Below are 26,336 nucleotides of genomic sequence, written 5' to 3' on the forward strand. Positions count from 1 at the left end.
TTATAATAGTGGGGGATTTTAACATTCATGTTGACACTCAAAGTAATAGCTGAAATATAGCCTTTAATGCTATCTTAGACTCAGTTGGCTTTGCACAAAACATTAACAAACCTACCCACCTTTGTCTTCATTCTCTGGACCTTGTGCTGACATATGGCATTGAGTTTAAAAAAAATAACAATATTTCCTCTCCTGTCTGACCATTTTTTAATAACCTTTGAGTTTAATTTAACTGAGTACTGAAATAAATTCATTATAGTAGATCATTATCAGACAATGCTGTAACAGCCTTTAAAGAATCTGTTCCATTTTTAATTTATCCATTATCACAGAAAAACATTTTATGTATTCCCCTTCACAAATAGATTCTCTTGTTCACACTGTCACTTCCTCACTGCGTGGAGCATTAGACAAAGTAGCACCTCTGAAAAGGTTCAGGGCTGTGTACTTTAAAGCACAATGTTAGAACATTGGAGAGAAAATGGCACTCTTAATTAATCTGAGTTTAAATTAATATGAGTTGAGAGCATGTTTTATTGTAAAGATTTGTTTTGCAACACTAGTGGCCTTTATTTTGACATTTTTTCTGCAGTAGAAGGTGATGATCCACATGTGAGTGGAATCAGCAGTCACATCCAGCCACACCTGTAGGAAGAAGGATACACAGAGGAAAAGAAAACTATCAAAAGGAGGATGATACAAGAGGAATGGGTACTGTTAGAGGCCATCATATTTGCCAAATATTTTTTCTTTTATAGACAGAAGATTTACTGATAAAATTTTGTACCTGATGTAAGCTTTAGGATAATTGTTTTTGTGAGCAACCTAATTAAAAACACATTTTTGGAATGATCACTGTTTTATTACTGTTCATACAGCTTGCTTTTGGCATTTGGTGGTAAGGATGTGCTGAGAATGATTACTGTCAACGTTAGCTGAAAAATAAAACTGAAACAAATTGTATATTCATTAGCCAGGTGCAGTTTACATCACAGAATAGCTACACCACTGATTTTTTCCTGCTAATGTGGCACTAGGTTAGCTCACACCAACAGCAATCCATAACAAATTTCATTCCTATGCTTTGCTATTATGCCCATGTGGAGGAAGATCTTCAAGAAGAACTGTTTTCTTTCTAGAACCTGTTCATTTCCATCTTCCAACCTTAAAGACCTTTATTTTTCCATTAGGTGATTTAAAATTGTTTAGACAAATCAGTTGATGGACATTGTTCAGGAAGGATGGAATCCTACTTGTGTGAAAACATTTATTGCTAATATTTATTCTGTAGGACAATATGACATTGACAGAAGAAAACGTCACAGCAAAAGAATATACCATTTGTTGGGAATTCTGTGTTTTTTTCTCATGCCTGATCATTTTGGTGGTCTATCTATATAATCATAATCCCATACACATCTACATCAGTCTTGTTAATGCAGCACAAGTGTAGGTTTATAATGGCAAGAAGCCTCTCTGTTCTTAAGCCATAACTAATTCAGCACCAAAGCCTACAAACACTCAGAAATAATCCCGCTATCTTCCTATGCAGTTCTGAACCTTTGATGAAAGTCACTGGAGATCAAGGGAATCTGCCAAGTACTTTCCAATTTCCCCGACCTAATATAACAGAAAGCCATCCTTCAAAGAGCTTCTGTTGTGCCTCTGTATTCTCTGACTTCATCTTCAATAGTTATCCATCAACAGCACACTATTCTAAAGGGTGGTGGAGGGGCAGCATTTGCTTGATGAGAGCTCTCTGCTTTCTGAGAGTTTTGTAGAACTTTGCAGTATATATCACATACAAACATGGCATCATTAAATGTATTATTAATAATTTAACTTTCCTATCAGTCAAAAACCATGACACAAGAAATTCTTAGGGAGATGCAAGTCCCAAAAAGTACCACAAAAAATTTATTGGCCTTTCACAGATTTCTTTCTGTTTTCACTTTTTTGGTGAATCGTTAATCTTTCAGATCTTAAAACAAATTTTTAATATCAGATAATAATAACCTGAGTAAATGCAAAACAGTTTTCAAATGATGATTTAATTTATTAATGGAAAAACAGCTATCCAAACCTATCAACCTGGTAATAGGTGAAAAAGTAACAGAATTTATCGTTTCATCATGGATTTAATGTGATTAACTACAAAAGCGGAATTGAATTCTACTAGCCACTCCCAGGCCTGATTACTGCCTGACCTGCAGAATCGGGAAATAACTTATACACAACCAGTATGAAAATATAAAGGAGGCTAAAAGATCTTAAAAACCAACATATCACACTGTGATTGATAGGAATTAAAGAACCGATGAGAAACAAAGTTATTGAGACCTATCTGTAGAGAAAGGGTTCCAAAGTGGCTTTGGAACTCCAATGAACCACAGTGAAAGATGTTATCACCAAATGGAGAAAACACTGTGAACATTCCCAGGAGTAGCCGGCCTAAAAGGTCTTAATTGAGGCTGAATTAGAACGACTCTGAAAAAAGAGTGGGCTAGAATTCATCCTCAGCGATGTAAAAGACTCATTCTCAGTTATAACAAATGCTTGATGGCAGTTTTTGCTGCTTAGGATGTCATAGGCTGACTAGCTTTTTGGTTTTAGGGGGCAAATACTTCTGGATAGCTCTTTCCGCTCAATAAAAGAAATAATCCTTTGAAAACAGCAGTTTGTATTTACTCAGGTTATCTTTGTCTGATATATAAATTGGTTTGATGATCTAATACATTTAAGCAAGCACAGAAGAAAATTCTTAAGGAAGCAAACGCTTTTCACAGCACAGTAACAAATCAGGTATAAACACAAGTCCAATCAGTCATAACAAATGTTAACAATATATGTCTTTCCATTCCACAATGTCAAATGTGGTCAGTAGATAATTTGTTGTCATGCAGTGTTGTATGTTATGTACAAAAACAACTGGCAACAAACTAGCTGCATTTGTTGGTGATAGGTAGCCTTCAAAGGAACACACAAATGCAATAAATGAATTCAAAATAAAGCAAACAAACTAAATATTGCTTGGAAAATGTTGAGTTCAACAACATACAATCTGTGGTGGAGCATGTTTTTATAGAATCTAAGCCAGGGTGAGCAGTTTTAAAAAGACAAGCCTGTGGTTACTGTAAGTCATACACGTGTTCTCTTTAAGACCTCAACTTTGTGGCGTAAATTTTATATTTCCAGCTGTAGCAGTAATACTGTGAACATACAGAGGTTTGTGAGGAAGACCCTGAAGTCAGTCGTATAACCATGAAGGTTCATTTTGTTTCTGACAAGTTTTATAAAATGATGTAGCAGACTCCATTTTCTTTCACAGCATAAACATCATTGGAGGTCACTTTCCCTATACCCTAGCAAGAGGACAGGTCCCGAGTCTGCTGGCTTCCTTTCAGAAAACCTTTTAAGTTACTAGAATTTTATGACTTACTAAATCTAATTCTTTTTGGATTGCCATTCATGTAAATTGATTTAGACTGTACGTAACTGGATGTGATTCTTATTGACTGCATTGGACTGAATCATAATTGGAATGATAAGAAGCGGGAAATCCTAGAGTGTCGGGCCGAGATCAGGCAGGAGTTATTGGGGAAGTCCCAGCCCAACTGTCCACTTAGCTTAGTTTACCAGCCAGTCCAGCCCGTAAGCAGAGCTCTGCTGCTTCGAATACTCTGAAAGAACATTTCAGTGTAGGCTCAAACAAAAATACATTTGTACGGTTATCTCCGCCATTACTGTAGCTGGAGGTCCAGTGTCTCACTGCATACAACCTTTTCCTGCTTATGGATCCAGTGCAACTTGAGGTTAAAATCAAGTTGAAAGGGTTGTACGAGGGGTGAATATGGCAACCTGTACACATGTATAGAAACAGATATTAATCATTCAGATTTTTAAGCAGTTGTTACAATGACTGTATCATAGTAAAACACATTTGCTAAAAGTTGGTTTTCTGCAATCCAATATTGTTCATTAATTCTTTCTCATTCAGTGGGTAGGCTATCACTTAGCTTCTCTTTAATGTTGTCTCACAGTTCTTTTTTAAATTGTATTTTTGTTTTTGAAGACCAGCATTATTCTTTAAGAAAGCATGAAAACAAATTGCTGAAGCTCATTCTGTAAAACTACCAGAAATAATGCCTCCTTGATACCAAAATAATTGTTATGATTTGGGGTTGTTTGGCAACAACTTAATGCTCACCCTCTACCGATGATCCACATAGCCCTGTCTTTTAGTGCTTAACCCTTTCTCTCTGCTAAACATGGAAATGGACTGAGCTTTTTCTGTAACTAATTATATGTGCTCTCTTTAAGACTCCAACCTTGAAAACTGGCTCAGAGTTTATCTGTTCTTTCTTTCTAGGTGAAACGACTAAAGGAGCTACATCCACTAACATTTACTTTTCCTTCCCATAGAAAGTACTTCTGGATCAGTGCTTCTGTGTTCTTTTTGTGTCTCTGCTCTGTTCTCTCAAACCCCCAGTTGGTCGTGGCAGATGGCCGCTCACACTGAGCCTGGTTCTGCTGGAGGTTTCTTCCTGTTAAAAGGGAGTTTTTCCTCTCCACTGTCGCTACATGCATGCTCAGTATGAGGGATTGCTGCAAAGTCAACGCCAGTGACTGTCCACTGTCTCTACATCCTCATCCGGGAGGAGTGAATGCTGCAAGTCACTGACTGGATGCAATCTGCTGGGTTTCCTTAGACAGAAAAACTTTTAATCCAATTTGAATAAAAAGCTAACTCCGACTGCACTGTTCAATAGTTAGGATTAATAGGAATGTATGTACCTCACTGTTGTGAAGTGCCTTGAGACAACATGTGTTGTGAATTGGCGCTATATAAATAAAACTGAATTGAATTGAATTGAATTGTTTGGTTTTTGGTTTCTGGTTTTTTCTTATGTTTTTCACAGTTAAGGTTTTGACTCGTTCTTTTGTTATTTTTCTTCTTAGATTTTGAATCATGCTTTTGTTTATTATTTTTCTGGTCATGTTTTAGTCTTGTTCATGTTTTGTCAAGTTTTGTTTGTATATTAGAGTTTTTGCCACAGCCACATTTTGTTCTGTCTGTCAATTAAGTTTATTCGGTTCACCTACACCATGTTAATCAGTGTTGTTTTCCACCTGTACCATGCTCCATTTAAACACACCTGTTCAGTTAGTCATCGCGGAAACATTTCTCTCATGCTCATGTCTTGTTCTTTAACTAAGTCTTGTCTTTTTGATCATGCCATGCCTGTCTTGCCTGCCCGTTTGTTTTGTTCCTGCCTCCTTTAGTGAGTGAGTTTTTTTTTTGTTATTAAATCTTTTGCACTTACTGTCATGCTGCCTTCTGGTCTGCATTCTGGGGTCCTATATCTCACAAGCCCTAACAATAATAAAGGATGGCTCATGCGATTTGCACAGTATTGTCCCCCAGACCCTTCCATCTCCTCTATGACAGGCTTGCCAGCTGTATTCTGGTTTTGGTGGGTTTTCTCAAGTTCTTGAATCAGGGACATTGTGAAGAAGACACAAGAATTCTGGGTGGATGTTGTCCATTGGGTAAATATTGGTCTTTAGCTCATGAAAAGTTGGTGAATCCCTTTGGGAAAGGGGGATGGTGGGTACTTTCATGAAAGCAGTCTTTGGCACACACCTCCTTCGGAACATCCCTGACAAAATAAATTTTAGCATTAACATTATGAAATACATATTTTATAATTGTATAATACAATTGTTCAAGATATTGTATTATTATTGATGTGATCAAGGAATGGAAAAAATAAATTACAGTACAGAACAACTCTATTGTGCTAAATGGTTATTAACTCTCAAACAAAACTGATGTTTTTTAAAAGGCTATGCTCTATTAACTAAAGGAAGGTGAATTATTGAAAAAATCTAGAAATATATTTATATTGCACATTTTGTTACTTTAATGTCAGTATTTGTTCATCAGAAAAATAAACTGGTTCCCTCTGAGGTTTTAACTGAGTTGTACTTGAAGTAATTCATGATATCGTCAATCAATTATAACTGTTATGATGCAGAAATACTAAAACATTTCTAATAAAACCATCTACTGAAACAAAACAGCATTAACGTTTCAGATTGTATTTAAGTAAACCAACTACAACTGCAGTACTTTACTAAAGTTATATACAAATAAATGTAAAAAAAAAAACAATAAAAATCAAACTGACCTTCAAAATTCACACTGCAGGTTCATAATATAACTAACTATGCAACAAAAAGCCCAGGTTATCTAAATATTTTATTTTCCTTTTTAGGTGTGGGTGTAGCCTTCGTTAGGACCCTTAACCACTGTAGACCTCCTTCCGGCTACACCCAAAGATGCATTTAAACATGCAGTTTATGACTAGCAATAAGTCTGTTTGCCTTGCCACGCAGTGCACAACATTTTTCAGTCTCTGTGGCTGCTACCATGAATATCCACAGAAACACCCACAGTTTGAAAAGACAAAAAATATTCAAAGTTCCCAGTGTTGCCGCACTTAACTGCTCTCTAGCTAAGGGCAAAGCAGACATAACAAGTTAACATGTGCTCCACTCCTCATGGGTTCAGATGATTGACAACACAGCCAATACTCCAAAAAAACTATCAAAATCTAGGACATGCTGTGCAGCCCAGTCATATGACCTGCTCCTTCTGCCAGCATTAAACAGGGTGCCTTAGAGGTGAAAGGGCACTTAAAAAAATGGCACCTCTGAAACCCCATCACAACCACCATCTTGCCTCCTCTAATATGGCCCTGGGCACCCACGAAAGCCTTACTTTCAACACAAAAATGTTGAAAGTAAGGTTTGGTTGATCTGTTTTATGTGGTCTAAATCTTTCTTTATTTCTTTCTTTTGCGTGCACATGCGTGAGAACATCTGCATCTGCTGCATGTGTGGAGTGGAGAACGAGTGTGAGGTTTTGTAAAGGTTTAAACTTTTTACAGTGGTGATTCACTTTTCCGCTCAACACGTTTAGAAGACGGGTGTTTATAATTCTAAAAAATGATAATAAGGAGCTGAACATAGTAATGATGGATGGATTTGTTTATACAAGTTTTGCAACAAAAAAAAAAACCATGAGGTGTTTTGGATGTAATCAGGAAGGGCAGTCCATAATTGCCCTGAAAAGGTTCAAAATATAGGAAGGAATTATAGGAAGTGTGTTTATAAATAAATTAAGACCTAAGAGTGCATACTGGCACTTTAATACTGTTCTACTAAATGATGGTTGTTTTAAAAAAGGATTTTCTTTTTTTTGGAAGCAATGGAGAACCATGGCATCTCAGTTTACATCTGTGCAACACTGGTGGGATATTGGTAAAATAATTCAATTCAATTCAGTTTTATTTATATAGTGCCAATTCACAACACATGTTGTCTCGAGGCACTTCACAACAGTCAGGTTCATACATTCCAATTAATCCTAACAATTGAACAGTGCAGTCGGAGTTAGCTTTTTATTCAAATTGGATAAAAAGTTTTTCTATCTAAGGAAACCCAGCAGATTGCATCCAGTCAGTGACTTGCAGCATTCACTCCTCCTGGATGAGCATGTAGAGACAGTGGACAGTCACTGGCGTTGACTTTGCAGCAATCCCTCATACTGAGCATGCATGTAGCGACAGTGGAGAGGAAAAACTCCCTTTTAACAGGAAGAAACCTCCAGCAGAACCAGGCTCAGTGTGAGCCGCCATCTGCCACGACCGACTGGGGGTTTGAGAGAACAGAGCAGAGACACAAAAAGAACACAGAAGCACTGATCCAGAAGTACTTTCTATGGGAAGGAAAAGTAAATGTTAATGGATGTAGCTCCTTTAGTAGTTTCACCTAGAAAGAAAGGACAGATAAACTCTGAGCCAGTTTTCAAGGTTAGAGTCTGAAAGAGAGCACATATAATTAGTCACAGTAAAAGCTCAGTCAATTGCTATATCTAGGAGAGAGAAAGGGTTAAACACTGAAAGACAGGGCCATGTGGATCATCGGTAGAAGGTGAGCATTAAGCTGTTGCCAGCAGAAGCTCGGACGATTCCCCTCTCCTGAAAGGTGTCACAGGCAGACACAGAGCCAGGTCAGGTGTAGCTTCTAGGAAGAGAAAAGAGAGAACAAGGTTAAAAGCTGAAATAACAGCAAACAATGCAAAATTGGAGAGTAGTGTGAGAATGTAGCGAAGAGGGTGAAAGTGGTCGTTATGTCCTCCAGCAGCCTAAGCCTATAGCAGCATAACTACACAGATAGTTTCAGTTCAGATTATTTAGTTAAACGGCGCTTATTTACAACAATGTCATCTCAAGGCACCTCACAAAGGGTCCCACTGATGGTCATTGTTATACTAAAAACCACAATGATTGGGATACCTCCCTCTGTCAGACTGATTATAACCATTGGAAAAGAGAAGGGGTCATGCAGGTAGCAGAAATGGAGGGTGTGTTTGCACCTCAACCATAACTGAGCCGGTTTAGGCTAAACCTGACTCCCCTTTACTCCAACCAACAAGGAGGGAAGAAGATGGAGGTAAAAAATAAGGAAGATAGCTCAGGATAAACTAAGCCACTCTAACTATAAGCTTTATCAAAAAGTAAAGTTGTAATCCTAGCCTTAAAAGTAGACAAGGTGTCTGCATAACAATTCAGCAATTTTGTAATTAATACACACACAATATTACAAGAGAAATGGTTAAATCTATTGAATTATAGACTGATGATTGTGAATCTTCAGAATTGTCATGGGGACACCGCCACCTTAACATGGTGGAGGGGTTTGAGTGCTCGAATGATCCTAGAGGCTATGTTGTCTGGGGCTTAAATGCCCCTGGTAGGGTCTCCCATGGCAAACAGGCTCTAGGTGATGGGTCAGACAAAGAGCGGTTCAAGAACCCCTCATGACGACTACAGAATCGAGGCACGTGACGTCGCCCGGTACGGCGGAGCCGGGGTCCCACCCTGGAGCCAGGCCTGGGTTCGGGACTCGTCGGAGAGCGCCTGGTGGCTGGGTTGCTCCTCGCGGGACCCGGCCGGGCCAAGCTTGAACGAGAGATGCGAGACCATCCCCCAGTGGGCCTACCACCTGCAGGGGGAACCGTGAGGGACCGGTGCAAAGAGGATTGGGCGGCGGACGAAGGTGGAGATCTTGGCGGCCCGATCCCCAGATGCTTAGGCTGGCTCTAGGGACGTGGAATGTCACCTCGCTGGGGGGGAAGGAGCCTGAGCTTGTGCGGGATGTCGAGAGATATCGACTAGAAATAGTCGGGCTCGCCTCCACGCACAGTGTGGGCTCTGGAACCCATCTCCTCGAGAGGGGCTGGACTCTCTTCTACCCTGGAGTGGCGGCGGGCTGGGGTGGGTTTGCTTGTCGCCCCCCAGCTCAGCCGTCTCATGTTGGGGTTTACCCCAGTGGGTGAGAGGGTCGCATCCCTGCGCCTTCGGGTTGGGGAGAGGTCTCTGACTATCATTTCAGCCTACGGGCCGAGTGGTAGTGCGGCGTACCCGGCCTTCTTGGCATCCCTGTCGGGGGTGCTGGATAGTGCCCTTCCTGGGGACTCCATTATTCTGCTGGGGGACTTCAACGCCCACGTGAAAAATGACAGTGACACCTGGAGAGGCGTGATCGGGAGGAATGGTCTCCCCGATCTGAATCCGAGCGGTGTTTTGTTATTGGACTTCTGTGCTAGTCACGGATTGTCCATAATGAACACCATGTTCAAACATAAGGGTGTCCATCAGTGAACTTGGCACCAGGATACCCTAGGCAGGAGGTCAATGATCGACTTTGTTGTCATATCATCAGACCTTTGGCCGCATGTTTTGGACACTCGGGTGAAGAGAGGGACTGAGCTGTCCACTGATCACCACCTGGTGGTGAGTTGGATCCGCTGGGGGAGGAGAAAGCCGGACAGACTTGGCAGGCCCAAGCGCATAGTGAGGGTCTGCTGGGAACATCTGGCGGACCCCTTGGCCAGGGATGTATTCATATACATCTTTGACCAGATGCCGAGGGATGTTGGAGACATAGATTCTGAGAGGACCATGTTCTCCGCCTCTATTGTCGATGCTGCGGCCGTAATGTCTGCGGTGCCTGTCGCGGTGGCAATCCCCGAACCCGGTGGTGGACACCGGCAGTAAGGGATGCTGTCAAGCTGAAGGAGTCTTATCAGCTGTGGTTGGCTTGTGGGTCTCCTGAGGCGGCTGACAGGTACCGTGGGGCCAAGCGTGCCATGGCCCGGGCAGTAGCAGAGGCAAAAACCCGGACCTGGGAGGAGTTCTGTGAGGCCATGGAGAAGGACTACCGGTTGGCCCCGAAACGATTCTGGCAAACCGTCCGCGCCTCAGGAGGGGGAAGCAGTGCTTCGCCAACACTGTTTACAGTGGGGGTGGGGAGCTGCTGACCTCAACTGGGGACATTATCAGCCGGTGGAAGGAATACTTCGAGGACCTTCTCAATCCTGCCATCACGCATTCCCTGGTGGAAACAGAGGCTGGGGACTTGGGGTTGGACTCTTTCATCACCCAGGCTGAAGTCACCGAGGTGGTTAAAAAGCTCCGCGGTGGCAGGGCTTCGGGGTTGGATGAGATCCGCCCTGAGTACCTCAAGTCTTTGGATGTTGAGGGGCTGTCATGGTTGACACGCCTCTTCAACATTGCGTGGCGGATGGGGACAGTGCCTTTGGATTGGCAGACTGGGGTGGTGGATCCCCTACACAAGAAGGGTGACCGGAGGGTGTGTTCCAACTACAGGGGGATCACACTCCTCAGCCTCCCTGGTAAGGCCTACGCCAGGGTATTGGAGAGGAGAGTCCGGCCGATAGTTGAACCCTGGCTTCAGGAGGAGCAATGTGGTTTTCGTCCCGGCCGTGGGACACTGGACCAGCTCTATACCCTCTACAGGGTACTCGAGGGTTCATGGGAGTTTGCCCAACCGGTCCACATGTGTTTTGTGGACCTGGAGAAAGCATTCAACTGTGTCCCTCGTGATACCCTGTGGGGTTGCTCCAGGAGTATGGAATATCTGACCCACTGGAGTTATACAGATAAACATATCTGAGCGAACTCCTCCTACAGCTTTTGACTTAGAGACTTCAAAATCACTCACTATACTCTTACGGCATTGGGGATCCAAAGTTATCAAAAGCTTTTTGATACATGAAAACGTGTGGGCGTGGCCACACCTCAAAATATGACTTCTCGCCATAAAAGACAAAATTGATATAGCTCTCCTACAAGGAAAGTCACAGACACCTGAAACCTTCTGAGATTGATCTGCCTCTGGCCCTGAACAATATTCACTGATCAGATGTTGACATCATCTAAGCCCCTGAGAACAGGAAGTGTACCGTTTTCCTTTACAGAGTCAATTTTTTATGTTCTTCAACTGATCAATGCGAAAATGTCCAAAGTAACAAATAACATGATGCTCTTAGACAGTCGCCAGTATTGATTGCTTTAGCTGTAGGGTGTGGCTATGATGGCGTAGCACATTCTGATGTCACACCACGGCCATATGTTTGGCTTTAAATTACACATGGATGATTTGATTCACTCCAAAATAAATATGCTTGATCTTTGTCAGCCCCTAAAGAACTCTATTGAATTACATTGACATTTGGATCAATAGCACCCCTTAGGACATTTCAACTGTTCTATCTCCCTCATACATCATCAGATCCACTTCAAATGTAGTATACATCATCAGGCATCAATGCTGAACATGTTGCCACAGTCAGTTCATGACATAATTTCAGCTCCGCCCACTAATAAAAAACTCAGCGCAGCTTCCATCTGGAAGGTCGGATTTTCCCCAAATTTTAAATGCTTCTCGCCAGATGAGAACTCTGCATGTCCCAAGATAATATGACATGTCGCTCACAGTCCCTCCTAGTGGCGATGCTTGGAATTGAATGGCAGCCTCGTTGCTCATGCATAGGCGGTGATGCCAGGCTCCCGCGGTCGATGCACAGGCCAAGTTGTGCTGAGGTGCGAGGGCCTTCAAGGCTGCTTGCAGCTTTAATTAAGTATTGAATCTTTATTACGTCAAATTAGAAAAAGGTTACAAGGCGTAAAACTAAATGGAATTTGTTTGCCTTTTCAACTTTCTGCATATGCTGATGATATTGTGGTTATTAAAGAAAAGTCAGATGTTCTTACTTACTAACTAGAGCTCGTTCACTTAATAACCTTGTTGCTTCCTCTTTATGGCATTGTTTAGCTGTTTTGGAACCTCCTCCAAACTTATTAGCGAAATTACAGACTATAATTTAAAATTCTTCTGGGACAGATTGCATTAGGTCCCTCAGAGTGTTTTGTTTTTGCCAAAGGAAGAAGGAGGGCAATGTTTGATTCATTTAGAAAGTAGAAAAGCAGCATTGCATTCAGGTTACAGTTTTTACAGAGTTTTTTGTATGGGGATCAAAATGTTTTGTGGAGGCAGGTTACAGAATGTTTTTTCTCAACAATTGGTAACTTGGGTTTTGGTAAAACTTAGTTTATTTTTGATTTCTCAAGGCATAGTGTAAAGTGCTTGTCACCTTTTTTTGTTAGTGTCTTAAAAACCTGGAGGCTGATGGAAACAAAGAGACTTGGGACATATATTTCTTTGCACTGGCTATTACTGGAACCTATCCTCAAGAGATCTTGTTTGTGTTTATCCTGGGACGATATGGCAATGATTTCGGAACTGTTGATGAAAAAGGGAGTTACTACTACACCTGCTTGAACTTGTTAGAACTGAAAGGGAAGATTTCTCCTTGGCAAGAAGACTGGAGGTTTGCTCTCTCCAGATTGTAGGCATGGTGCTAACAAAAATCAAGCATTATCTGAAGATGACAAAAGACTAAAAAATGGATAGTTCAATGGATTTTTAACACCTGATAAAACAGAATTTTTCTTTAAATTGTGCATTGGGCCACAGCTGAAGGACTTTGAATGCCCTGGTCCTTTTTTAGAGAAGGAGAAAAAATTATGGACACCACTGGATTCTGTGAATGGGAAGATAGTATATAAAAGATGTGTTACAGCTTTAAACAAGGTGAAGTTAAAAGATACTCCTTGGAGAGATTATTTTAAGGTTGATCCTGATGTGAAACCTGTTTGGGGTTACTTTATAAGCCACCATTGGCTAAAAACGCTGGTGATATACAGTGGAGAATTTTACATGGTATTGTTGCCGCTAATGCTTTTGTTTCTATTATTAATCCTGTTGTTTCAGATAAATGTCATTTTTGTTCCCTAAGAGAAACCATTTTTCATTGTTTTGTACAATGCTTTCAAGTAATTCATTTATTCACACTTCTTAGTGACCTTTGGAAATTATTTGGGGAAAGTTTTACAGAGCAGTCTTTTATTTTTTGATTTGTTTGGAGCAGAAAATGTGAGCCTGATAATGAGCAAAATACTTATTGTGTAAAGCTTTTCAAGAATATGGTTAGAGCAAGGGTGATGTTAGAATATAAATACAATTTCAAAATGGATGAGCTGGATGTTTTCAAAAATCTTTGGGATTGTGAAGGTATTCTGTTTCTTTTAAATGATGAACTCTTATTTATGAATGTGTTGATTTGAGATGAACGTTTTTTTTTTTACTGAGAGAATAAATTTGTTTTTAAAAATCAAAATCTTTCTTTCTTTCTTTATGAGTGCAGCAGGTGTAGTTATTTCAGTCAAATCAGTCAATGCTAATCTGCACAGCTAAAGTCCCTCCTTAATGTATGCCATCATTCATTTTTTGTTAATGAGGTGTTTGGTAAGCCTCAAGCTGTGTACCTAGCAAACGTACATAGCAGAAGCATGGCATAGTTGGTCTGCAATTATGTCTGTCTCTCAAATTTGACTAGTAGCACATACAGTAAAACTGAGTGTACTACTCACATATTTCTGAATATTTTATTATTTTTTTTCATAGGACAAAACTTTGCTACAATGAAGTCAGTGTAGAGCTTGTAAAACAGTGCAAATATGTACACAGCTGGCAACAAAAGCGAGTACAGCCCTAAATAAAAATGTCAGAATTGTGGCCAATTAACCATTTTCCTTCCTATGTGTCATGTGACTCGTTAGTGTTACAAGGTCACAGATGTGAATGGGAGCAGGTGTGTTGAATTTGGTGTTATTGCTCTTACAGTCTCTAATACTGGTCACTGGAAGTTCAATTTGGCACCTCATGTCAATAAACTCTCTGGGTATCTGAAAAAAGAAGTGTGGCTCTACATAAATTTGAGCGGGGCTATAAGAAGATCAACACCCTGAAATTGGGTGTTTTATACATATATATATATATCAGTGACGTGGGGTGAGGTTCATAGGTGCTGAGGCACTAATGTAATCAGAGTCAGATTTACAAGTATGTATGTTATTGTTTACAGCAAATTTCGTGCATGCGCACAACCCTGGTGGGCAAAAAGACTATGCTTTTTACATGCCATCCATAGCCGCTCTGCCGTTGTAGAATAATTTTGTTAACGCAACTTGGAATGTAGGTTCGTTGTGTCTGCCAACCAACTGCACATTACCGTAACCACGGTGATGCGGCTCATGTTGTCACCCTTTCAGACTCGGATTGTAGAGACAGCGTCTCTGCAGGAGATTCTCTGGAACAGTTTGCTTCTGCAGGCCTCAGAGACAAAGTAAAGCAATGCTTATACCTTAATTTCCCCTCTTTATGAATGAAATCACTGGGTACACAAACAGTGATTCACTCGTACTTAACTTTGCATATGATCACGTGATCTTATGACACCCTTGGATCCAGTTTGAAGAGTTTTTGCCAGCAAAAAGACATTAGCGCACTCTCACCGGCCAGCCTCGCACAGAGTCCGGATGGTAGAGAAAGACTTGTGGGGCAAGTGGGGGATTTATGTGGACAGTGGCATCATGGGAAGTTCGCTGTTACCCCCAATTCCTAAGTTATGCCGGAAGTAGGTTAATGCAATTTATTTTGAAAGTTCCAGAAATGTCCGTACTGCATTTCCTGTTGTAACTCATGGCTCTGGGTCCCAACACGTCTCAATACAAATCAATGCCAGCGAAGAAAGCCTTCTGGTGATCTGCCTTAGAATATGAGCGGTCGACCGCTCATGTTTGGTGAGGCTTCTTTGCAAATTCTTCAAGTCACAAAATCCCGTCTGAGTCCACACAGTGCCACAAGTTGAAAAAAGAAGGCAAGGGAAGCAGAAAAGGTGATTTCTGGCAGAACATCCACAAAGCCAGTCTTTTCTTGTGTACCACTCCATTTGAAAATAGCGGGTGCCCTTCTGTTTCATACTTTGAAGCAAACCTTTCAGCTCCGGTGTTGTTCTTCCTTTACTTATTATTTGTTGCTTAGATTGAAAGTCCACCCTTTACCCAGGTCTGCTGGAAGAGTGTAATTCAGGTCCCATTAACTTTGACCATACAAATGGAGTTGCTGTTTTGATAACTCGGTTGGTAAGGAAACACGGTTTTCTAAAACCTTTGATTATCTTGAGGCATGTTTTGCTGTCAGGCTATTGGTAGCAAGAATGTGCCTTGCTAATCGAAAGTTTCTTCCTATTATATTTAATAAAGAATTTACCTATGTCAGGATGTGACATTTTCGACTTTGTTTTGGGTTTTTGTTTACTTTAGCTAGAAGTTTTTGGTTTGGTGTTTGTTTACTTTCATTTAGGCAGATGTTTTTCCTGTTTACTTCTGGTGATGGTAGTTTTAGTTTCTATGCTTCGAGTGTGTTTTTGGGTTTCTTATGGATTTGTTTAGGTTCTGTGTTTTTATGGGTTTGATGATTGTCTGTTTACATCTGTTTCTCCGTTTTTAGTTTGAAGTTTATTTTCTGCCCTGTCCTTCGTATTTCTGTTCTGTGTTCTGGTTTCTGCGTTTAAAGTTTGTTCTTCGTCTAGCTCCTCCAGGTCCTCATTTGTCTCTTTCTGGTTCATCTGCTCTCTCTGCTTCCCTGCCTCCTTGTCTCACCTGTTCCCTGTTCCTCTGATTACCTGCCCTATTGTTTCAGGCCCACCTTTGTCTGTATTAAAGTTTGTCTTCGTCCTTTGTTCCACGTGGTGTTGTTATGTCTCTTCCAAGTCCTCGTGATATGTCCTTTGGGTTACGTCTTCCACATCTTGTTGGAGCTTTGGATTTACCCTCATTTGGCTCCTGTTTTCAACACCTGTATCTGGACGGTTAGTTGCCCTGCACTCACCTGTAAGTAAGCGCTGAGACTGGCACCAGACTGGCAGTGCCTCTTCCCGGGACCAGTCCGTTATGCTGCGGATCAGCGCCTGCCTCCTCCACCAGCTGCAGGCAGCGACGGAGGCGTAGAGCCCCAGTCCCAGACTCCGTGGTGGGTCGAAGGGACGCCTTAGCTCCTTGCTCTACTGGGGGTCCTCATGACGCCGCAACACCAGGTTCTGGAGCGAACGGGCTCCAGCGGCGGCCGTTCGCATTACCACCGCTGGCTACTTCGCTGCAGGCCTCCGGATCGTCGGCCTCTTCACTGTCTCCTCCGCCGCAGGCCTCCAGATTGTCGGCCTCCTCGTTGGCTTTTTCGTCGCCGGTCTCCAAGATGCCTGCATCTCTGTTGCCGCCGGCCTCCTAGAGGCCTGCTGGCCTGCCTCTGGCTAATCCGCAGCAGGCCTCCTGATCGGCTACTGCTCTGGCTCGTTAGTAGCCAACTTTCCTTTGCCACTGGCCTTCTGGGTTTTGACTTTGTTTTTAAACTATGGACTGAAGTTTTTGCCCTCCATGGACTTATTTTGTTTTTTGGACTTTCTTGAAGTTCATTTTCTGCCCTGTCCTTCGTATTTATGTTCTGCGTTTACAGTTTGTTCTTCATCTAGCTCCTCCATGTCCTCATTTGTCCCAATTTGGTTCATCTGCCCTCTCTGCTTCACTGCCTCCTTGTCTCACCTGTTCCCTGTTCCTCTGATTACCTGCCCTATAATTTCATGCCCACCTTTGTCTGTATTTAAGTTTGCCTTGGTCCATTGTTCCACGCGGTGTCGTTATGTCTCTTCCATGTCTTCGTGATATGTCCTTTGGGTTACGTCTTCCACGTCTTGTTGGAGCTTTGGATTTACCTTTATTTGGGTCCTGTTTTCAACACCTGTATCTGGACAGTTTGTTGCCCTGCACTCGCCTGTAAGTAAGCTCTGAGAATTAAAGAAGGAGTTTTCTCACTGATCCTACTGTGCTCTCTCTGTACTTGTCTGCCTCTGGTCCATCACAAAAATACCGCATTATGACAACCTAAGCAGATTGTTGACTTTTCTTTAATATTTTTCATATAAGCACATAAGAGAGCAGCATCTCTCTGCATCTCTATGGTATCTTAAGGCAGAAAGCAAAAATATTAAGTTAAAGCATTCATTTAATAGAATCATTGGCTGGTATAATAACAGTAATAAACTTCTGTGAACACACGAAAGTACAGTTTTTTTAGAGAGCAAAATCCTTCATATTGAAAAGAATCTTTATTTTTATTTATATGGTTATTCTTTTATTTGTTTATGTGACGACTGCTTTATTCTGAGAGGAGCAAACGTAAGCCTCATAGTGTAATTGCTATGTGGTCATATTTTTGCTTACCGTTACAATATCAATAAAAATATATGCTTGCTGAAAAGTGTGTTTTTTCTGGTTTTCAAAAAACATTAAAATATAACTTAGGTAATTATGGTATGAGGCTAATGAAATAGGGAATTTTTGATTTAATCAGGCTTTAGTTCAGGCTCTCACAATACTGCCTCTGAAGATATCCATAGGTAAAATCAAAGAGCTTGCTACACTTACAGGAAGAAAAATAACAGCTGGAAATTTAATATTTTTCCCTATCAGATGTAAAATATGACTTTCAGAAACTGTTCGCTCTGATATAACCATAGAAAATTATATGAAACTTTACTCCTCCACACAAAGCCAACAGCATTACCCTGGACAAGAAGAAGAACAAAATCCTGTCTTTGTGTCTGAACAGAGAACTGATTGGATCCAACAGGATCCTTGGCATCCAGTTTAGACTATGTTAGCCAAGGTCATTCCACTGAAGACAACCCAGACCCCATCTTAGGACTGGCCTTGCCTCTTGTTTGATTTATTTGCAAATGCCAAGCTGCCTTTAAAGCTTCTGTCACTATTCCTGAGACTTTCCTGATATGATGGAGCATTTCAGTTCTACACTTTAACAGCTGAGATTTATCAGCATTGGCGAGGCCTCTAAGTGCCAATCACTTCCTGACAAATGGGGCATAGAGTTAGGAGTAGGGTATGAGTTCCTTCTCCAATGCAACACAATTAGATTAATATCAGTGTGATATATGTGGTCATATTTTTCTGTTTATCTGTATAACTCCAGTGGGTCAAATTATACAAGGTTTCTGAAATTATTCCCTGTTTTTTTTAGTTTGAAAACATATCTAATCTAGTCAGTCATTTTCTACCGCTTATTCCATAGTGGGTCACAGGGGAGCTGGTGCCTATCTCCAGCAGTCTATGGGAAGGAGGCAAGGTACACCCTGGACAGGTCACCAGTCCATCGCAGGGCAACACACAAACAACCAAGCACACACTCATTCATACACCTTAGGGTAATTTAGAGTTAGCAATTAATCTAACAGGCATGTCTTTGGACTGTGGGAGGAAGCCAGAGTACCTGGTGAGAACCCACACATGCACCAGGAGAACATGCAAACTCCATGCAGAAAGACCCCAGGCTGGGAATTGAACCCAGGACCTTCTTGCTGCAAGGCAACAGTGCTACCAACTGTGCCACTGTGCAGCCCATAACTAATCTAATCCTATATAATATAATATAATATAAAGTAAGAACAGCTCTTTCTGGTCATGCAAGATTCACAATGTGGGTATTATTTTATGGAAGCAAATTGTTACCATATTTCAAATGAAAAAGCATTTTCAGAAATGCTTTTTCATTTTAAGAATGTGGCTGCATTGTTTGACTCATAAATGAAATTAGTTATCAATAATCCTATTTGCATTTTAATTTTCTTCTTCACGACTGCACATTCTTTCACTTAATTAAAATGAAAAAGAAAAATACTTTTGAGATTTATTTTTCAAAATATGCCCCAGCAAATAGATACCAAAATTCAATTTGAAATGTAAAATTCTAAAATGAAAAAGCATTTCCAGAAATGCTTTTTCATTTTAAGAATGCGGCTGCGTTATTTGACCCATAAATAAAATTAGTAATCAATCATCCTATTTGCATTTTCTTCTTCATGACTGCACATTTTATGCCATAATCAAAAAGAAAACAAAGCAGACATTACTTTTTCGTTTTCGTGGTCTGCCCGCAAAGTACAGCCCAGAACTCGAAAACGAAAAAGCATTCCGAGCTGCGGGCGCAGAAGAGTGACGTCAGCAGCCGCCCTTCCTCAGCTCCCTGCTGACCGAGCTACCCAGCTTGTTTGGTAGGAGGCGCTGTGCACGTCTGCAGTGCATTACATTGCAAACGTGCCGCGAAATTGATTGAATTGCAGCAGGGCCGAGCTCAATTTGTGGCAGTGGCAGGCAGAACTGGTAGTTCCGGTGGCAGCCTTATGGCCTGGGACATCCAGCGTGTTTTTAAGCATTTATTTATAATTTTCTGTGAGTGACGATTCAGAATAGCCGCTCATGCTCTATAATAAACCGGCTGTTTGTGCAATAAATTTTGTCATCCTTTCAACACGTCACACATACACATAGTGCTATTTATTTTCCATGTCAAGTAAATACAATCACCTTATGTTATGGGTCTAAAGCTGTTTATTAAATAATAATCAATAATGAAATCATTATTTAAAGGTAACAGGCTATAACAATAATGACAACCCATTTGCCGATAATCAGCATCAGCTTCCACAAAAACAGCGGCAACCGCATTGGCAAGCTTTTACGGCCGGTCTGGCACCTTCTGGCATCCTCGCGGAATCCCGTGCTATCCTGCGGCAGGCTGTGGCAGTTCCGGTGGCAGCTTCGGTGGCAGGCTGTGGCAGTTCCGCCACAGCCTGCCACCGGAACTACCAGTTCTGCCTGCCACTGCCACAAATTGAGCTCGGTCCTGCTGCAATTCAATCAATTTCTCGGCACGTTTGCAATGTAATGCACTGCAGACGTGCACAGCGCCCCCACCCAACAAGATGGGTAGCTCGGTCAGCAGGGTAGCTGAGGAAGGGCGGCTGCTGACGTCACTCTTCTGGCTCCCGCAGCTCGGAAATGCGTTTTCGTTTTCGAGTTCTGGGCAGTACTTTGCGGGCAGACCACGAAAACGAAAAAGCAATGTCTGCTTTGTTTTCTTTTTGATTATGGCAGAAAATGTGCAGTCATGAAGAAGAAATGCAAATGCAAATAGGATGAGTGATTACTAATTTCATTTATGAGTCAAACAATGCAGCCACATTCTTAAAATGAAAAAGCATTTCTGGAAATGCTTTTTCATTTGAAATATGGTAACGATTTGCTTCCATATTATTTCAGTACCAACGTTTGTGTGCTGTCTCTTTTTCTTTATCTATAGTTCAGTCCCTCTTATATAACTAATAAAATTAGAAATAAAATTCTTTAAAACATATTTGACTTTAAAAAAAAAGGTAAGGCATCTAACCTTTCCCGTCTCCATTCGCTCCGTGTATGTATACTGGAGTCACTATTGGATAAACTCAATCAATAGAAAACCTGAACATTGTGTGTGATAAATGGATAGGGGGCTTTATAGAAAATGCTGAAGAAACAGCCAGGTGACCAAGCAAGGATACATACAATGCAATATGCTGGGAGCCAGGAACTAGGTCACCGAGTCATTGGCTGTTTGAGACGTAAACCTACCTATAAAGACACCATTATTTGTTTGATTTTTTGCAAGTGTTAAAGCTTTCAATGACAGGTTAAATTATTTTTTCACAAACCTGGGTAAATAGCAACATCCATGACACTGCTAAAGTATTCAAACTGAAATTATTTTTCAAAATGAGAATGTAATGGAAGTGGTAATAAATAGAACTGTCTTTAGTAATATGAATCAAGTCAAAATCCTGCTTGATTTCATCAATGTGTAGAAACTCTGAAATAATTATAGTAGTTTTTGGGGTAACATAGTTACAATATGATGCTACGAATTGAATATTTTCTTTATGTATGAGCTCAGTTTATTCAGAAATACATTTAAGCATAAACAAACCCAATTATCATCATTGGTTTTAAGCTCAGCTAATTAAACTTTCCCCGCTCTTCTAGCATCCAATAATGAAACAACCAAGTCACAGGAATTTTAAACTGTCTTGTCTGATAGCTGTAAAAGATCAAAGCATGCACACAAGCATTTGACACACATGTACATACAATATGAATAGACAGGTGTCTTGAACGCTGTTAGTGGTGGTGATGTTTTTAACAGAAAGAGGGACCCAGTTCAAATGTTACTTAAGGCCCCTTGCAACCCTGTGCCAGTCCAAGTTGGTCATCTAAATTCCCTAAAGTACTGGGTCACACCGTCAAATCAATGATGGTGTAATCCAGATTGTAACATTCCAATGTTACAATCACTTCCATGGCTGCAGGTGTAAAACATTTGGTGTGGAGAAACCTGACTGGCCTGCAGAGAGTCCTGACCTCAAACCTTTGGGATGAATTAAAAGCTGAGGATGTAATTCTGGTTTTCTCATCTAACAATGAACAGAATAGTTAAAGTTGCTATTGGGTCCATCAATAACGGTGGGTAAATCAACAAATTGGACCTTTATAAATAAGAATAGAATGTAATCAAAGTTCATGTATGTGTAAAAGTAGACAAACACATACTTTTGACAATATAGTGTATCAGTTACTTAACTGTCAGCCATCAGCCAATAATTAAAATAACAGCATCCAATATAGGTTTCTGTTCGCTGCTGGACCATGCAGTGTTGTCCAATTGGGTGCTGGTCGTTTTGAATCCTTGTCAGCTTGGATGTTTCGTTCCCAACTTTCTCAGGTATAAAATGGTACCATTCACTGTGGGATGTTTTATACCAACCATGTATCTATTCGTTCTCTCCAGGTGGATGTTTCTGTCCTTCTTTCTGACAGCCAGGCATACTTATTAACTGCTAAAATGAAAATGGTTATATGACTCCAATAAAAACCCACAGTGTGGAGCTGTTTTGATTTGATCATATTTTATTCGTCAATGGGACAAATGGAGGTAAAATAAGTTGAAATAGAATGTAATAAAACATTGGCAAATAAAACAACTGAATTAGATTACATGAAATTTGAGCTTTTAAAAAAAACATTCTAAATAAATCATGAAAATGCTCTTCTACTATGAAAAATAAAAATGTGAATGAAGTGTGTTGACAAGGCAAACTGACTGGAGCTATTTCAGTTAGCTGCTTGTCATGAGTGTGTGCAAAGGAAAAGCTCGGAGACCCCTGCGGTATTATCACACTCCACATCATTCCATCTGTGCTTCCATTCTTTATCCAGTCTCTCTTTCTAAACCCAGGACATGTGACTCTAAGCCTTTGCACATTTTTTATTTTGTCAGCTTTGGTTTGAGTTGCAGCTGTTATCATCAACAACACACCTAAAGAATTCTATTTTGAGAACACGTAAATAAATAGTACTGATCACCAGGCTACTTCTGTGTCCAGGAGTCAAACACAACACAACACATCTGTAATATTTGTATATGGCCAGAATGCTGTGTTTAGTCCGATCTTATCATACATCAGCTTTATTTATTCAGACAGGGTGTCTTGGAAATCCCAGACTCAAACCCATCCAATAAAAGATTAAAACTTAAAAAAAATAAAGCTGCCAGATTAAAAGTCTAATCAGTCTTTACTGAGGTAATTGGCAGTTGATCTTGGTAAATGAAATGCCAGCATGCCTGAATATAAAAAAAAACAGGCTTGATTGACTGACCCTATAGCTTGTTTGCATGTCCAACGTGTCACTTAGTTCACTTTGGGATTAGAGAGAGAAATTCTGTCCTTTTGAAAAGCACTGGCATCACTCTGCATATTTGCTTAGCACTACAAACTTTCAGCAGACAGCGATATTTTAAGTGACATGAGCTTATCTTAGTAAGCACCACTGCATTTGCCAAGAGGGGAATTTGTGAGGAACACATTTCTGCTGGAAGATCAGCATCCTGCTCTCAGAATTAAGGCTCATTTCACTCCTTGTCATGCCTTTTATTTTGTGGCAAAGAAGACTGTGTGGACCCCACAGTAGGTGAATAAGCATTACTGTACACACCACAACCAGCAGCACACAGTGTGAAGATCAGACACTTTTAGCAGTTATGACATGAGAGTATAAAAGCATTTCACTGCACATTAACAACTAATATAAGGAAAATGTTTTCTTTCATCTCAGTTTCCGAACAAGCGACTCCAGTGTTTCAAATTAAACTGAAATGTTCCACTCAATGAATGATATTAGTGGCTTATCTGTGTACCTGAAATTAGCTTCCACCCTATTATACGTTTTCAGGAGGGGGAAAAATAATTAGTAGTTGGTGTAGTACATCTAGTTAATGTCAATGAAGGCTAATGTGACATCCATTCCTGATAGCCTGTTCTTTTGTACCTGCTCATGTGAAGCATAGAAAATTAATTGCAGGTGACTCTGATTCCAATTTAAATGAAAAGCATTTTGTCTTAATTCAACAGCACCCAATTACAATTATAATTCAATGAATAATTTTACAAATAATAAAACATGCATTTTTTTCTCTATTCTCTGTATATTTAGAGAAGATTTACATAGATATCTATCATGGTTTTTCTTCTGATGTTGAAGGCTCTCCTTGTGGGTCAGGTGATTCAAAAACATATTTGTGTAGAATCAGCCAGAAGGAACCTTCAACAGTGTTTTTAGGAAGATGATTCTGGGTGTCAGGAGCAGAGTGGAACTGAAAAGAGAAAAATTGAAGATTTCTGAACATCTTTAAAACTTAAAGGACAAAATTTTCACAAGTAAAAGTTGACCACAAGAGAAGATTCACAGAGGGACGTTTGGGTAAGGCAAACTTTATGACAGTGAGCGATTGTGCCTCTCCAAACCTTTCCTGTGTTGACATTAGTCATCATTGCCAGCTCAGTTATTTCAGGGTTGGGCTGGATATTCATCTTCAGCTGACAGAAGAAAGGCTCTAAGAGAATGAAGGGAGACTGGGCTATCCATGTACAAAGAAAACAAATAACCAAAGCTCCCAGTGTTTGGAAGTACTGAGGTAGATGCTTAACAACAAAAAAAACCAAAAACACTAGGAGAGTGGCTACATCAGATTTCAGGAACATTTTCAGACATTAGTTTTCTGAAGAGAGCACTTCTAGAAAGAGAGTTTAAATATATCCTCAGTCCTGGCCACTTATTATGTTAAAACCTGTCAAAACCCCCTCTTATATTTAAAATATAATAATAAAATATAAATAGTTGCCATTTTTAGCAACTGTTTAGAGACATTTTTGAATCTGCTGTGTTTTAATAGAAGTCCCATGCGGATAACCACATAGTTTTCATCCATTTTCACCTAACCCTAAACCTAAGCTAAACTCAAGTCACACCTTAGTGCTAAACCTAACTCATAACACAGAAAACTGCGCTTCTTCTCATGGAGCCCAAAGCCTGGCCAAAGGAGCAATGGGCCTTACACTAATAAGATGATAGAACCCTCACACACACAAACACACACATACACACGACTTCATACTTATACAGGGGAAACATGTATTTAGCACACGTATTTAACTTATGGGTGTAATTTCACAACTGAATTTTACTGTATTATTAATTTTTGACTGTGGGAAAAAGCCTGAGAACCCAAAGAGAACCAATACACGCACACCAAGAACTCGCAGAAACACCCCAAGCTGGATTTCCAATCTGGCCCGTTTCTGGTGCAGTGCAAGAATCTGTTTTACCATGCAGCTCCCCATTCTTAACCCATAGGGTTTAATATGATGTGGCCCACACTTAACAGCTATAATAGCTTTACTATTCAGGGACTGCTTTCCACAAGGTTTGGGAGTGAATTTTTTACCATTTTTCCAGAGGTGCATTTGTGAGGTCAGACACTGATGTTGGAAAAGAGAGCTTGGCTGGCAGTCTCTGTCTACTCTAATTGATCCAGAAGTTGCTCTATCAGGTTTAGCTCAAGACTCTGCATGGAGCAGTCAAGTCAAACTCACTCATCCATGGACTTATGGACCTTACTTTGCACACTGGTGCACAGTCATGTGCACCAGAAAGGGGCAATCTTCAAGATGTTGTCACAAAGTTGTGTGCATGAAATTGTACACTATGTATTGGGTTCCTTTCATAGGAATGTATGCCTCTTTTCCACTGGCTCTTTTTAGGCCAAGTGGCTCCACTCCACTTGGTCTTGCTCTTCTCGGCACGGAACTTGTTGAGTTTCCACTGACTGACTGACAGCTGGAGCTATGGCTTGATACCATGCCTCCAGCCGTCAGTGTAGTGCGCTGTGCCGGTATTACAGTTTTTCTCGAACGTTTACACACATTCCCTAAAAACATGCCTCATATTCTACACACAATTCAAAAAACACACACAAAATCTTCAAAACCCTTTAATTCCCCTGCAACATCAAACTTTACTTTCAAAACAATAGGAATTCCTCTCAGAATGCTATTTTGGTTGCAAATGACACACATTTTGTTTGCAAATGACACACACTAACCATTAACCTAATCCTACCATTAATCCTACCATTAATTTTATTTTATTTTCAACATTCTACATTCCCTTAGGTAAACAGACATGTGGGATCCTCTAAAATGTCAGACTCTTGGCTAAAAGCTAATATAAACCACTTGTACAAACACCAAACACAGTTAAAACTACAAGCAATTGAATCAGAAAGTAATCAAACTCCAGAGAATGCCGTGAATAAACATTTATAAGAACCATCGAACAATGGTGAGCTCACTGTCGAACACTAGCATGAATGGAAATCACAAATCATGATTTCTCTTCATTGTAACTCTTGCTGCTGACAGTACATAGGTGTGTTTTTACATATTTTTATACACCCAAACTCAGCATACACAAAAACAGTATATCTTAGACTGTACAGTACATTTAATTTTTTCCCACAAAACAATTACATCCAACCAACACAAAGTACATGGTGCTATACTTATAAAAAACTGAAATTTACTATACATGTGGTAACAGCAAAAAACAAACAAACTATACCTCATCCAGGTCACAAGCAATATTTTCCCTGGCCAAGCAGCGGGTGAAATATCGCCTCGCATGGCAAATCCAGCCATGAAAAGCATCAACGGCTACATCTCCACATGCATCTTCCATGTCTTGGAGAAGGGGTATACTTGTTTGTGAATTTCTGTAATATACTTT

At 40.5% G+C, this 26,336-nt stretch overlaps 1 protein-coding gene across 1 annotated transcript in view; it reads left to right on the plus strand.

Moving 5' to 3' along the window:
• opcml (opioid binding protein/cell adhesion molecule-like) overlaps positions 1–26,336 on the plus strand; it is a 508,488-nt gene that overhangs the window by 186,256 nt on the left and 295,896 nt on the right. The window lies entirely within an intron of this gene.

This window comes from Girardinichthys multiradiatus, chromosome 11 (genome assembly GCF_021462225.1).
Source record: "Girardinichthys multiradiatus isolate DD_20200921_A chromosome 11, DD_fGirMul_XY1, whole genome shotgun sequence".
NCBI lineage: Eukaryota > Metazoa > Chordata > Actinopteri > Cyprinodontiformes > Goodeidae > Girardinichthys > Girardinichthys multiradiatus.